Source organism: Coregonus clupeaformis, chromosome 18 (assembly GCF_020615455.1).
Source record: "Coregonus clupeaformis isolate EN_2021a chromosome 18, ASM2061545v1, whole genome shotgun sequence".
Classification (NCBI taxonomy): Eukaryota; Metazoa; Chordata; class Actinopteri; order Salmoniformes; family Salmonidae; genus Coregonus; species Coregonus clupeaformis.
In genome coordinates, this window is record NC_059209.1 from 8,502,430 (window position 1) to 8,514,333 (window position 11,904).

Here is an 11,904-nt window from a genome sequence, read left to right on the forward strand (position 1 = left end):
ACTGTAAACTCTCCTTCCAGACTCACATTAAGAATCTCCAATCCAAAGTTAAATCTAGAATCGGTTTCCTATTTCGCAACAAAGCCTCCTTCACTCATGCTGCCAAACATGCCCTCGTAAAACTGACTATCCTACCGATCCTTGACTTCGGCAATGTCATTTACAAAATAGCCTCCAACACTCTACTCAGCAAATTGGATGTAGTCTATCACAGTGCCATCCGTTTAGTCTCCAAAGCCCCATATAATACCCACCACTGTGACCTGTACGCTCTTGTTGGCTGGTCCTCACTACATATTCGTCGCCAAACCCACTGGCTCCAGGCCATCTATAAATCACTGCTAGGCAAATCCCCGCCTTATCTTAGCTCATTGGTCACCATAGCAACACCCACCCGTAGTCTGCGCTCCAGCAGGTATATCTCACTGGTCATCCCCAAAGCCAACACCTCCTTTGGCTGCAATTCCTTCCAGTTCTCTGCTGCCAATGACTGGAACAAATTGCAAAAATCTCTGAAGCTGGAGACACTTATCTCCCTCACTAACTTTAAGCATCAGTTGTCAGAGCACCTTACCGATCACTGCACCTGTACACAGCCCATCTGAAATTAGCCCGCCCAACTACCTCATCCCTATATTGTTATTTATTTTGCTCATTTGTACCCCAGTATCTCTATTTGCACATCATCTCTTGCACATCTATCATTCCAGTGTTAATACTAATTGTAATTATTTTGCACTATAGCCTATTTATTGCCTTACCTCCATAACTTGCTACATTTGCACACACTGTATATATATGTATTTCTGTTGTATTTTTGACTTTGTTTTGTTTTACCCCATATGTAACTCTGTGTTGTTGTTTTTTATCGCACTGCTTTGCTTTATCTTGGCCAGGTCGCAGTTGTAAATGAGAACTTGTTCTCAACTGGTTTACCTGGTTAAATAAAGGTGAAATAAAAAAATAAATAAAAAAAGTATGCTAATATTATCATCATAATAAAGGTTATACTTCTATTAACGGGAGTGAATTTATCAAAAATACACACACCTAAACAGCATGTTAAATAACACAACTAGGCAAACTAAGAAGAAAAAAACACGCTGCAGCCCATTTGACAACTTGGATGGAAAATTACTGAGGATAATAGTGGACGATATTGCCACATCTTCAATTTAAGCCTACTAGAAAGTGTGTGCCCTCAGTCCTGGAGGGAAGCAAAAGTTATTCCCCTACCTAAGAATAGTAAAGCCCCCTTAACTGGCTCAAATAGCCGACCAATCAGCCTGTTACCAACCGTTAGTAAACTTTTGGTAAAAATGGTGTTTGACCAGATAAAATGCAATTTTACAGGAAACAAATTGACAACAGACTTTCAGCACGCTTATAGGGAAGGACATTCAACAAGCACAGCACTTACACAAATGACTGATGGTTGGCTGAGAGAAATTGATGATAAAAAGATTGTGGGGGCTGTTTTGTTAGACTTCAGCGCGGCTTTTGACATTATCGATCGTAGTCTGTTGCTGGAAAAACATATGTGTTATGGCTTTACACCCCCTGCTATATTGTGGATAAAGAGTTACCTGTCTAACAGAACACAGAGGGTGTTCTTTAATGGAAACCTCCAACAAAATCCAGGTAGAATCAGGAATTCCCCAGGACCGCTGTCTAGGCCCCTTACGTTTTTCAATCTTTACTAACGACATGCCACTGGCTTTGAGTAAAGCCAGTGTGTCTGTGTGTGCGGATGACTCAACACTATACACGTCAGCTACCACAGCGACTGAAATGACAGCAACGCTTAACAAAGAGCTGCAGTTTGTTTCAGAATGGGTGGCAGTCTCCTGTAGCTCAGTTGGTAGAGCATGGCGCTTGCAATGTCAGGGTTGTGGGTTCGATTCCCACGGGGGGCCAGTATGAAAAATGTATGCACTCACTAATTGTAAGTCGCTCTGGATAAGAGCGTCTGTTAAATGACTAAAATGTAAATGTAAAAGGCATTTTTCTTATCAATGTTATAGTAAAGTTCACCACTTAAACGGACCCAAACCACTTAACCGGTCCCTTTCGCTCAAGACTCCTTCTACTTTGCCTCTGGCCTCAAATACATTTGCACATAAATCATTCCATCTAACCCATAACACATTAATTGCTCCACTTATATAGTTATAAACATACTAAAAACTTGCAAAAGTCAATTAGTCAGTTACAAAAAAAAATTCAGTTTCCAACAATCCCTCATCTGGAACAATGATCACACATGTTCCACACGACCTAGAAACCATATTGACTTTCACAGGGAAGAGAGAGAACACATGTTATAACAGTTTCACACCAACCTTGATAAGAATGGGATTGGGGCAAGGTTAGCCTAAGCTACAATCTAGTGGCTCTCCTCACATTTTGCAACGACAGGGTTGTGGGTTCGATTCCCACGGGGGGCCAGTATGAAAAATAAAAAAATGATGTGTGCACTCACTAACTGTAAGTAGCTCTGGATTAGAGTGTCTGCTAAATGACAAGAAAAAAAATAAGGTACAGTAAATGTAAAATGCACATAAAATCAACAGTGTAATGTTTGAATTCAGTCTTTGGACTAATCATTTTCCCATATTATCCAAACTGTTTGCTACCATGCTTATGCATTTCATATTTCTTCTGTAAGAAACATTTAAATGTAGTCCTATCCATATAGGCCAATTCCCACAAGTGTAAAGGGTTAAGGTTATACTGGAGGGTCTGGCTGATGCCTGTTGATGGCTGTGAGGATACCTATTGGTGTAAATTCCCCAGAGAGTACTGTGGGAGCTGAGACTGTCAGAGGCTCTGGGATGGGCAGGGCCGGCTGTTGAAAGGGGCCTCTGTTGTTGAGCGAGGTATTGAAATGCCCGGACAGCCTGTTCTCCCCTCTGCCTCCGGATGATGATGTCAGTGGAACAAACCCTAAGACAGGGTGATGTCATGCTATCCCCTACCTACCAGCTCGTGATTAGGGGTCACTAGCACAGGGTCACAGAAGGAGTGGGGGTCTGGGGTGTTGAAACTGTGCCCTTTTTTAAGTTGGCTGACTTTGACTCTGGGACGGCTTCCCATAAGGCTGTCTGTCTGCCTGTTGTGTTGCGAAACTCTCTTATCCTGCACCTGCTGTATGCAGGCACATTTTCTCTCACTCTCTTTTTCTCTCTCTCGTGGATCATTCCTCTAAAAGCTGTGAAAAAGCTCCTGGCCAGTTTGCACTTTCATATTAGGTGCCGTGTAGCTCAGGTGGTAGAGCATGGCGCTTGCAATGCCAGGGTTGTGGGTTCGATTCCCACGGGGGGCCAGTATGAAAAAAAAAGTATGCACTCACTAACTGTAAGTCACTGTGGATAAGAGCGTCTGCTAAATGACTAAAATGTTATATTAAATTTGCTGCTTTGGGCTGCCGATGGACAACTCAGCCCAGTTGACACTTGGCAGGAGAGGGAGGGGTAGAGGGAGAGGGAGAAAATAAGAAATTGGAGAGGGAGGGCCAGAGGGAGACCGAGAGATGTATGTGCAGAATGTACAGGAGAAAAGAGGAAAAGAGCCCCACAAGCACAACAGCCTTCCCTGTGTAAAGAAGCAGATTGCCATGCCCTTCCTCCAGCAGGGGAACCGTATGGGCGTCTAATCTCTTCATCACTGAGAGACAAAGGTTAAGCCAGTTTACTGTAGTGCTAGAGGAGCGACGCAGCGGGGCAGAGGAAGGAGCGCAGCAGGCCTTTTCATTGGATCTGGGAAGCACACAGCTCACTCACCATTGGCTGAAGAGGACACTTGTCTGTCCCAAAGACCCCTTGTTAACCCCTGCTATGCCAAGACCCTCTCAGACAAAGTGTCATTGGTCAGTGTGTCAGGTCACCGGTCATGTTCATTAGATAATGTGTCAGGGACACTTAGTCTGAACCTAAGCCCCCTTGACCCCACGGTTGTTGATCACGGCTGTCTTGTAATGCCTGTTGCTGAGAGAATCTAGAAGGATCCATTTAGGATTCCATGTATTACAATAGTTGAATAATATCAGATTCAGTATGTCTGCCATTTTGTAAAATGTCAAATTCACTTCTTGCAGTCCAAGCGGACAGTTGAAAACCAAAACATCCCATTTTGTTACTAAAATAAACCGAACACAGCCTGTCATGTGCTGTTCTGATTTAATGGTCCATTTTACTGGACAGTTTGTGCACTCACAATGAGTGTGGTAAAAAAAAAAACACTGTTCTTGACCGAAATGTGCCCTTGCCACTAGGTAGGAAATAGGCCACGTCATCATGTCTCAAGCCCTCATAATACAATTTACTATCAAAGACGAAATCCATCGAAAGTAGGAAAGAAAGTAGCACAAGCACAGAGTGTTGGAGAATGGTGGCTGGATGGACGGACAGACAGACTGTGATGGAGAAAGCAGGACAGCGATAACTAAGACGCGAGACTTGGCTCTTGATGTGTATGACGAAGGAAGGAAGGAAGGAAGGAAGGGAGCTCTAGGGACTAACTGCTCAGATAGGAAGAGAGATGGTTGTTTGTTTGGAAAGCATTTCTGTCAGTGAGAGAGTAAATAGGAAGGAAGGGGTCTCAGTGGGACACAGCTAGAGAGGTTAGACAGACCAATGGAATGCCCGCAGTGGAATGCAAGGCATCAGACTATGGCTGCGTCCCAAATGGCACCCTATTTATTTTATAGTGCACTAGGGCTCCATAGGGCCCTGATCAAATGTAGTGCACTATATAGGAAATAGGGTGCCATTTGGGATGCAAGGATGCAACCTAGGTCCTCTGTTGTTGTTGTCATTGGAGCAAATCAAACATCCGACCATTTATTCAGTATTGACATAGTCATTTGAGGATTACAGTTGGGATTTTTTTGTGGTCCTTTGGTTAGCCACTCCATTTTATCACTTACTGTATGCTGTCAGTGTGCAGTTGTTATCTGTTTTATATATCTGTTTCTCTTGTGTGACCATACATGGTGTGTCTGGTTGTTGTTGTTATTTAGTGTGTATGGCAGTGTATTCTGGGTTCCAGTCCCCCAGTGTTCCGAGGGTAAAGTGAAGTGAGGCTAACGCTTTGTAGGTTGCTCTCTCTGGCCACGTGCACACTGCCTCCTGGAACTCTAATCCTATTACCTGCAAGATATTTACTGCTCTAACTCAGTTGTCCCGGCCTATCTAAGCACACGCACGCATGCAGTAACAATGTTATTTTACCCACTTTTTCTCCCCAATTTCGATCTTGTCTCATCGCTGCAACTCCCCACGGGCTCGGGAGGCGAAGGTGGAGTGATGCGTCCTCCGAAACATGACCCTCCAAACCGCGCTTCTTAACACCCGCCTGCTTAACCTGGAAGCCAGCCGCACCAATGTGTCAGAGGAAACACTGTTCAACTGATGACTGAGGTCAGCCTGCAGGTGCCCGGCCCGCAACAAGGAGTCGCTAGAGCGCGATGAGCCAAGTAAAGCCACCCCGGCCAAACCCTCCCCTAACCTGGACGACACTGGGCCAATTGTACACCGCCCTATGGGACTCTCGATCACGGCCGGTTGTGACACAGCCTGGGATCGAACCCGGGTCTGTAGTGATGCCTCTAGCACTGCGATGCAGTGCCTTAGACCGCTGCACCACTCGGGAGGTAACAAGCTTTTTAGAAACAGTCTTCTGTCTCTTGTTGTTAACTGTCTTTAATCCTAAATGCAATACAAAAGCATCCTTCGGTGTTGTTGATGATGCTACAGTAGATGTGTTGTTGACAGCTGTTTGACCATGATGCTCCTGGTTCTTAGCTGTGTGTGGAAGTCATAATAGTACTCAAAGTGATGTGGTTACCATGACAAACCGTCACGGGACGGCCTCCTCCAAAGTCTTTAGCCGGAGGTGAAGAGCTCTGTTGACAGAATAGATGTGGAGATGGGTTATGCGTGAGTGTATTTGTGTAGAAGCAATGCCAAAACAGGCCCACTCCTCCTCCGTCCTATCCTTCTACACCTCATCATGAATATCTTCATCCGTTTTTTCATTCCCTTTCTTTTCTCAACCATATACTTACTCAACCCCGGCCCTCCTCTCTGTCTCCTATTCTCTCCCATCCCACCCCCTCCATCCATGTTGCCATCCTTCCACCTCTCCTCCCAGTGCCATTTTGTCTGTCTGTCTGGGTAAAGAGGGAAGGAACAGTGTGACTGACAGGAGGAAGTCAGGCCAAGCCTCCCCTGATCCAAGCATGTAGTAATTAAGACCTGTTGGATTGGCTGTAAAAATAGAACTTCTGATTCACTTGCTAGCTGCTTAAATCTGATGGTAATAGTTTACTTAAAGGCTGCAGTTAGGCTATAATGCATCACAATGCAATTATAATGCATTGTAAGACTTTAGCATGTATGACTATTATATTAGTTTTATCATCTCATAATGATCCTGAATTGACATAGCCTACTATAAGCCATATAATGTATGCTTATAACACATTATATAGGCAATACCTAAAGTATTGTATTGATGGATTTTTTTTGTCTTCAGGTCACCATTGTAAATGAGACACTGGTCTCAATTGGGTTCCCCTGAATATATAAATGTTGATAAAAATAAATAAAATAAATGACCAATCTGATATATGCTTCCTGACTGATCCAACAGTTAACCAGTGCCCATAATCAACTATAAATATTGCTAGTTGATGATGGGCACTGGAGACGCCATTGCCTTTAGGTGTGTATAGGCTCATAGACATCCATTTATGATTAGGCCTAAGTAGGGCTGTCCCCGACTGGAAAAAAAATATTGTTCGACCAAGAGTCGTCTGGTCTTTCGACTAATCGACTGGTCGAAATTTTAAAACGTCTATTTTTCCATATATACTGTAGACACACCATATGTGTTTTAATAAAATGAACTATATGTAGGGTACTGAGCTTGTCTGATGCTTTAAGCACACTGTGATTAAATAATTAAGACACACAAATTACTCAAGAGGAAGCCAGAGATCAAGATAGCCTAACCAGAAGAAAAAAAGCTGTTGCCGAACCACCACCTCCCGCTGCTGCTGGCCTTCACAGATTTTGCCATTACACTCCCGAAGTTGTCATTAATAGGCTACACCAGGGGTCGGCAACCTTTTCCATTTGGAGTACCAATTTATCTTACCATTTCTACCAATCTATGTGCCAGTTATGATTTTCATATGCACATTTTCGTGAAACAGTTTAATTTATTTTATAATAAAGTTGTCGTATCTCAAAATCATTCATGTTATTAATAACATTTCTATCTAAATCTAAATTATACAAATCTAAAAGTAACTTCTATTGCCATTGCCAACTATGTAAAAATTGCCTATATAAAGCCAACAAATAAAAACATTGCAGCCTGCAGGTAGAAAATAAATCACATTGGCTATGCATGGCCTATTTGCAAGGAACTTGAACATTGTATCAACTTGGTCCAGCCCGAATACTAACAAACTTGCAACATTGTATAAAATATTCTGGACCCTCAGAGTTTCCTGCGCAAGGGATAAGAAGTAATCAGGTAGGCCTATTTTATGACGTTTCCACCTGATCAGAGCATGACATTTTTTTTCCATTTCAAGCCTAGTGGTTATCGAAAGGGAGAGAGCTGGAAAGATTTGTTCAAATAGGCTTCATTGAGGAACTGTTGTCATTCTCAATGGATGTAAAAACAGACTTTGTTTACTTGCTGTTTGATGTGAAGAAAAAATTACTTTGAGAAGCTTCACAGCTCATTAGTGGTGGTGAGTTAAGAGAATCAGAAATACTATCCAATCCCCAAATGGGCACATTTATAAGCCTACATTTGCGCGCAGGCCAGGTAGCCTAGGCCTACTTCTATGCGTAATCAGGTGCGTCCTTACTCAACATTGACAAGAGCGCTCCAAACAAAACACAGTGACAACTCGTAAATGGAATGAAATAAGTGTAGCCTAGGTTGTGCGCTCTGCAAACAACATGTCCACTCTGACAATGAGAACTATAAGACTGTAATAATAATAATATATTGAATGCATTAACAGAAATTACGGTAACCAAACAAATATTGTAGATTAGAAATGATGGGAATTAAAGGTAAATATACTACTGGTAATACTGGTGTGCCATCCCCACGGCCTCCGCAATAGATTAGTCCACTGAGACGGGCATCAGTCAAGACGTGCCATACATTTGAATTTTTTTGCAACTGCTAGACAAAGAAATGATTGGTTGGCCAACAGCCTATTGGCCAAACAATCGACCAGTCGACTAAATGGGGTCAGCCCTAGGACTAATTAAGTTGATTAGGCTATTGATTTGTTAAACGCCTGCCTCTATTGAAGGCTAATGGGTATCCATTTGAATTAAATAACTTTTTGACAGCACCCACTTTTGATTTGAATGAAACCTTCCATACTTAGTGCTCAGAAAGATACTTTTTGGACCTGAATGCCAAAACATTCAAGAGATTAAGGTGCTCAGAGTTTACCTATTTTGAATACCTCACCATACCATGAGACATCCATGTTTTCTTCACTGAAAAATATAAATTTCATTTCATTTCATTTTCATTTTCATTTTATAAATGGTTGAGATTGATACCATTTTAAAATGTTACAAACAGGGTTTTCCAAATATTGTATATTTTTTGGGGGGGAAAAAGGTTTATCAAAATTGTCATATTTTTTACTTTAACGTCAATTATCTGCAAATGCTTAAACTTTTTTTCATATTCACATATGCTGTAGCTTAGACCCTATTTTACATAATCAAAGGTTTTTGCGTCGTTATGAAAAAGTATAAACACAAAAATGACAGGCTGCATGACATCAGCAGCTTGGTGGTCCAAAATAGCATAATAGGTGTATTTTAACACCAATAAACCCATCCGTTCAAAAATGAATTTAGTATATGTCAATCTAGTAAACCAGGCAAGTAAAATCAACTTTCGAAACAATGATTTGGTTCGTTTCAAGCTTGTTAGTTTGCTAGCTAGCTAACGTTAAGTAAGCTAGCTAGCTAACGTTAAGTAAGCTAGCTAGCCAGTTCAAATAATGACCATATCATATAGCTGACAACGTCTTAACTTTAGCTAATTTGTATTCATTATTACAGGAAAGTAAACTCAGAACAAGATCCTTATTTACAAGTTAATGGCAAGCTAATTACAGAAAATAGCTTATGGTTGTGAGTGTGACGAAATAAAAGCAGGGCATTCTAGCTAATTTGACTTTGGTGCAGGTCATGTTGTTCTTCACATTACCGTCTCTGGTAAACACACACTATATCAAATATAATCGAAGTTTATTTGTCACATGCATGGGACACAGAAGGTGTAAACACTACAATGAAATGGTTACTTGCATAGTGGATTATTTTGTTTAGACATGTAGCTAGCTCCTGAGTGGCGCAGTGGTCTAAGGCGCTGCATCGCCTAAGGCTCTGTCGCAGCCGGCCGCGACCGGGAGACTCATGGGCGGCGCACAATTGGCCTAGCGTCGTCCAGGGTAGGGGAGGGAATGGCCGGCAGGGATGTAGCTCAGTTGATAGAGCATGGCGTTTGCAACGCCAGGGTTGTGGGTTCGATTCCCACGGGGGGCCAGTATAAAAAAATATATATATATGTATTCACTAACTGTAAGTCGCTCTGGATAAGAGCGTCTGCTAAATGACTAAAATGTAAATGTTAAGAAAAACCATAATCCCAACTCATAATGTTACTACCCTCCATGAATCTGTAGCTAAAGCTAACCAACTAGGTTCAATGTTAGCTAGCTAGCTAACATTGGGCTATAACTAGCCATGCAAAAGGCTCTGAGATACGAATAATATTACTACACAGATCATACATGTAACGTTAGCTAGCGAGCCAGCCAGCTAACAGTAAGCTTTAACTTGCAATAAACAACTTTCTAACTAAATTAGAAACAGATAATATCTGAAAATGTAGCTAGCTAGACTCTCTTACCCGTATACATGGATGAACGCTTCTCCCTCTCTGTCACGGATGCCATGGTTGCCCTTAGTTTGAAGATGTAATCCGGAGACAGATGTTGTATACAGCAGCCTCCTGTGTGTTTTCTTTTCGACTCCCTCCACATATTTGCAATCAAACGCCTGAATTTTCTCCATCTCCTTAGCTATCATACTCTGCTTCCACCGGGTATTCCACTGATTTCAAAACGTGGTCCTCCAGAAAGTGGAGAGCATTAGCAACACTTTTGCAGTTCTTTGTGATATCTTTTAAAAAAGCCACGTTAGAAAGGATTACCTACACATACTGAGCAGCTCATGTTATAGAAGAAGCGAGCTACATGGCAGACCAATCCGAACTCATCTCTCGGCATGTCAAGCCCATTCATTATCTCAGCCAATCATGGCTAGCAGGAAGGTTCCTGTCTTTCTCCGTGGCTAAACCAACTAGGCTCGTAATTTAACAATTGTATATGTATTTACAGATGGCATACAAGTTTGTTATTAAGGCACATGAAAGTTCACATGTTCCAGAAGGCATTTCTGCCAAAAAACGCATTTTGATTTAAAAAATACATGTTTACGTTCAAATGCCTCTCCTGTGAAGTAGTAATGCGCGACATACGCCTAGTTTCCTGAAACAAGTCACATATGCAAATATTTAGAAAATCTGAGGTTTTTAGATAATTGACGTTAAAGCTGCAATATGTAACTTTTTGGGCGAACCTGATCAAATTCACATAGAAATGTGAGTTATAGATCTGTCATTCTCATTCAAGGCAAGTCTAAGAATCAGTAGATTTCTATGTGCGCTATTTCTATGCTTCCTGTTAAGTTAAGTTTTTCTTACTTTCGGTTTTGTACAACAGCATCAAACAGCTGAAAATACAATATTTTTGGTTATTGACAATATATTTCACAGCGGTTTAGTTGGTACAAGGATTCTCTACACTACGCATTGCTTGTTTTGTCATATAAATTGAAATTAGCCAAACTATTAGAATTCTAGCAAGCAGGAAATGGCTGAGCGATTTCTGCATATTGCACCTTTTAAAGGTTTATTAAACAATTTGTTTTCAATAAATAATAAAATAGTAAGCTTTTAAATTATATCAAACTCAACCGTTTATCTTTTCCATTGATGAAGATGTCATGGTCTGCAAAATGGGTCAACTTTGAGCACCTTTTATCTCCTTAATGTTTTGGCATTCAGGTCCAAAAAGTCACTTTCTGACCACTTCTTCCATGGGCAGACAAGTTTTGTTTAAATCAAAAGGGATGCTGTCAAAAAGTGATTGAATTCAAATGGATTTACCCAAAACTTATTTGTCAGAGCATGCATTCGGTGTATTTGAAGCCTGTTTGTTCTCACAATTAATTATGTAGGGCTCATCTGTTTCCTCTGCTCTCATTTCCAGCAGGCCGCAAAACGCTTCCATCCATCACCAGCCACAGCGCGATGTGCATCAGCGCACACTAACTTCCCAGTGCACCCACAGCAGTGTTGCCAACTTAGCGACGTTGTCGCTATATTTAGAGAGTTTTCAGACCCCTCTAGTGACACATTTTCAAAAAAGCGACTAGCGACAAATCTAGCGACACTTTCTGGTGTTATTGGAGACTTTTGGAGACTCTGACGTGAAAGCACGTATTGTTCTTACTCTTCTCAACGAGCAGCGGGTGCTGCCGTGGGCCCCACCCCTGTCCCAAAGCACCCAGTCCTCACACAGCAGTCCCTCCCAGCTGCAGTCAGAGCAAGAGATGTTCACCCCTCCACGTCCAGACTGCAAATTAATCACGCATGCGGGAAGACGCAGCTGGCTGATCCAGCTGGCTGATTCAGGGCGGGATGTAAATGTAGGGTGTTTTTTACTCACTTTTTGTCTCTCCCACGACTTTATTCCTCTCTCCTACAGCTTCCATCACA

General features: G+C 41.9%; 1 protein-coding gene across 6 annotated transcripts in view; it reads left to right on the forward strand.

The window, feature by feature from the left end:
- Nucleotides 1-11,904, forward strand: part of LOC121587516 (rhotekin) — a 155,415-nt gene that overhangs the window by 88,862 nt on the left and 54,649 nt on the right. The gene's annotated exons all lie outside the window — the stretch shown is intronic.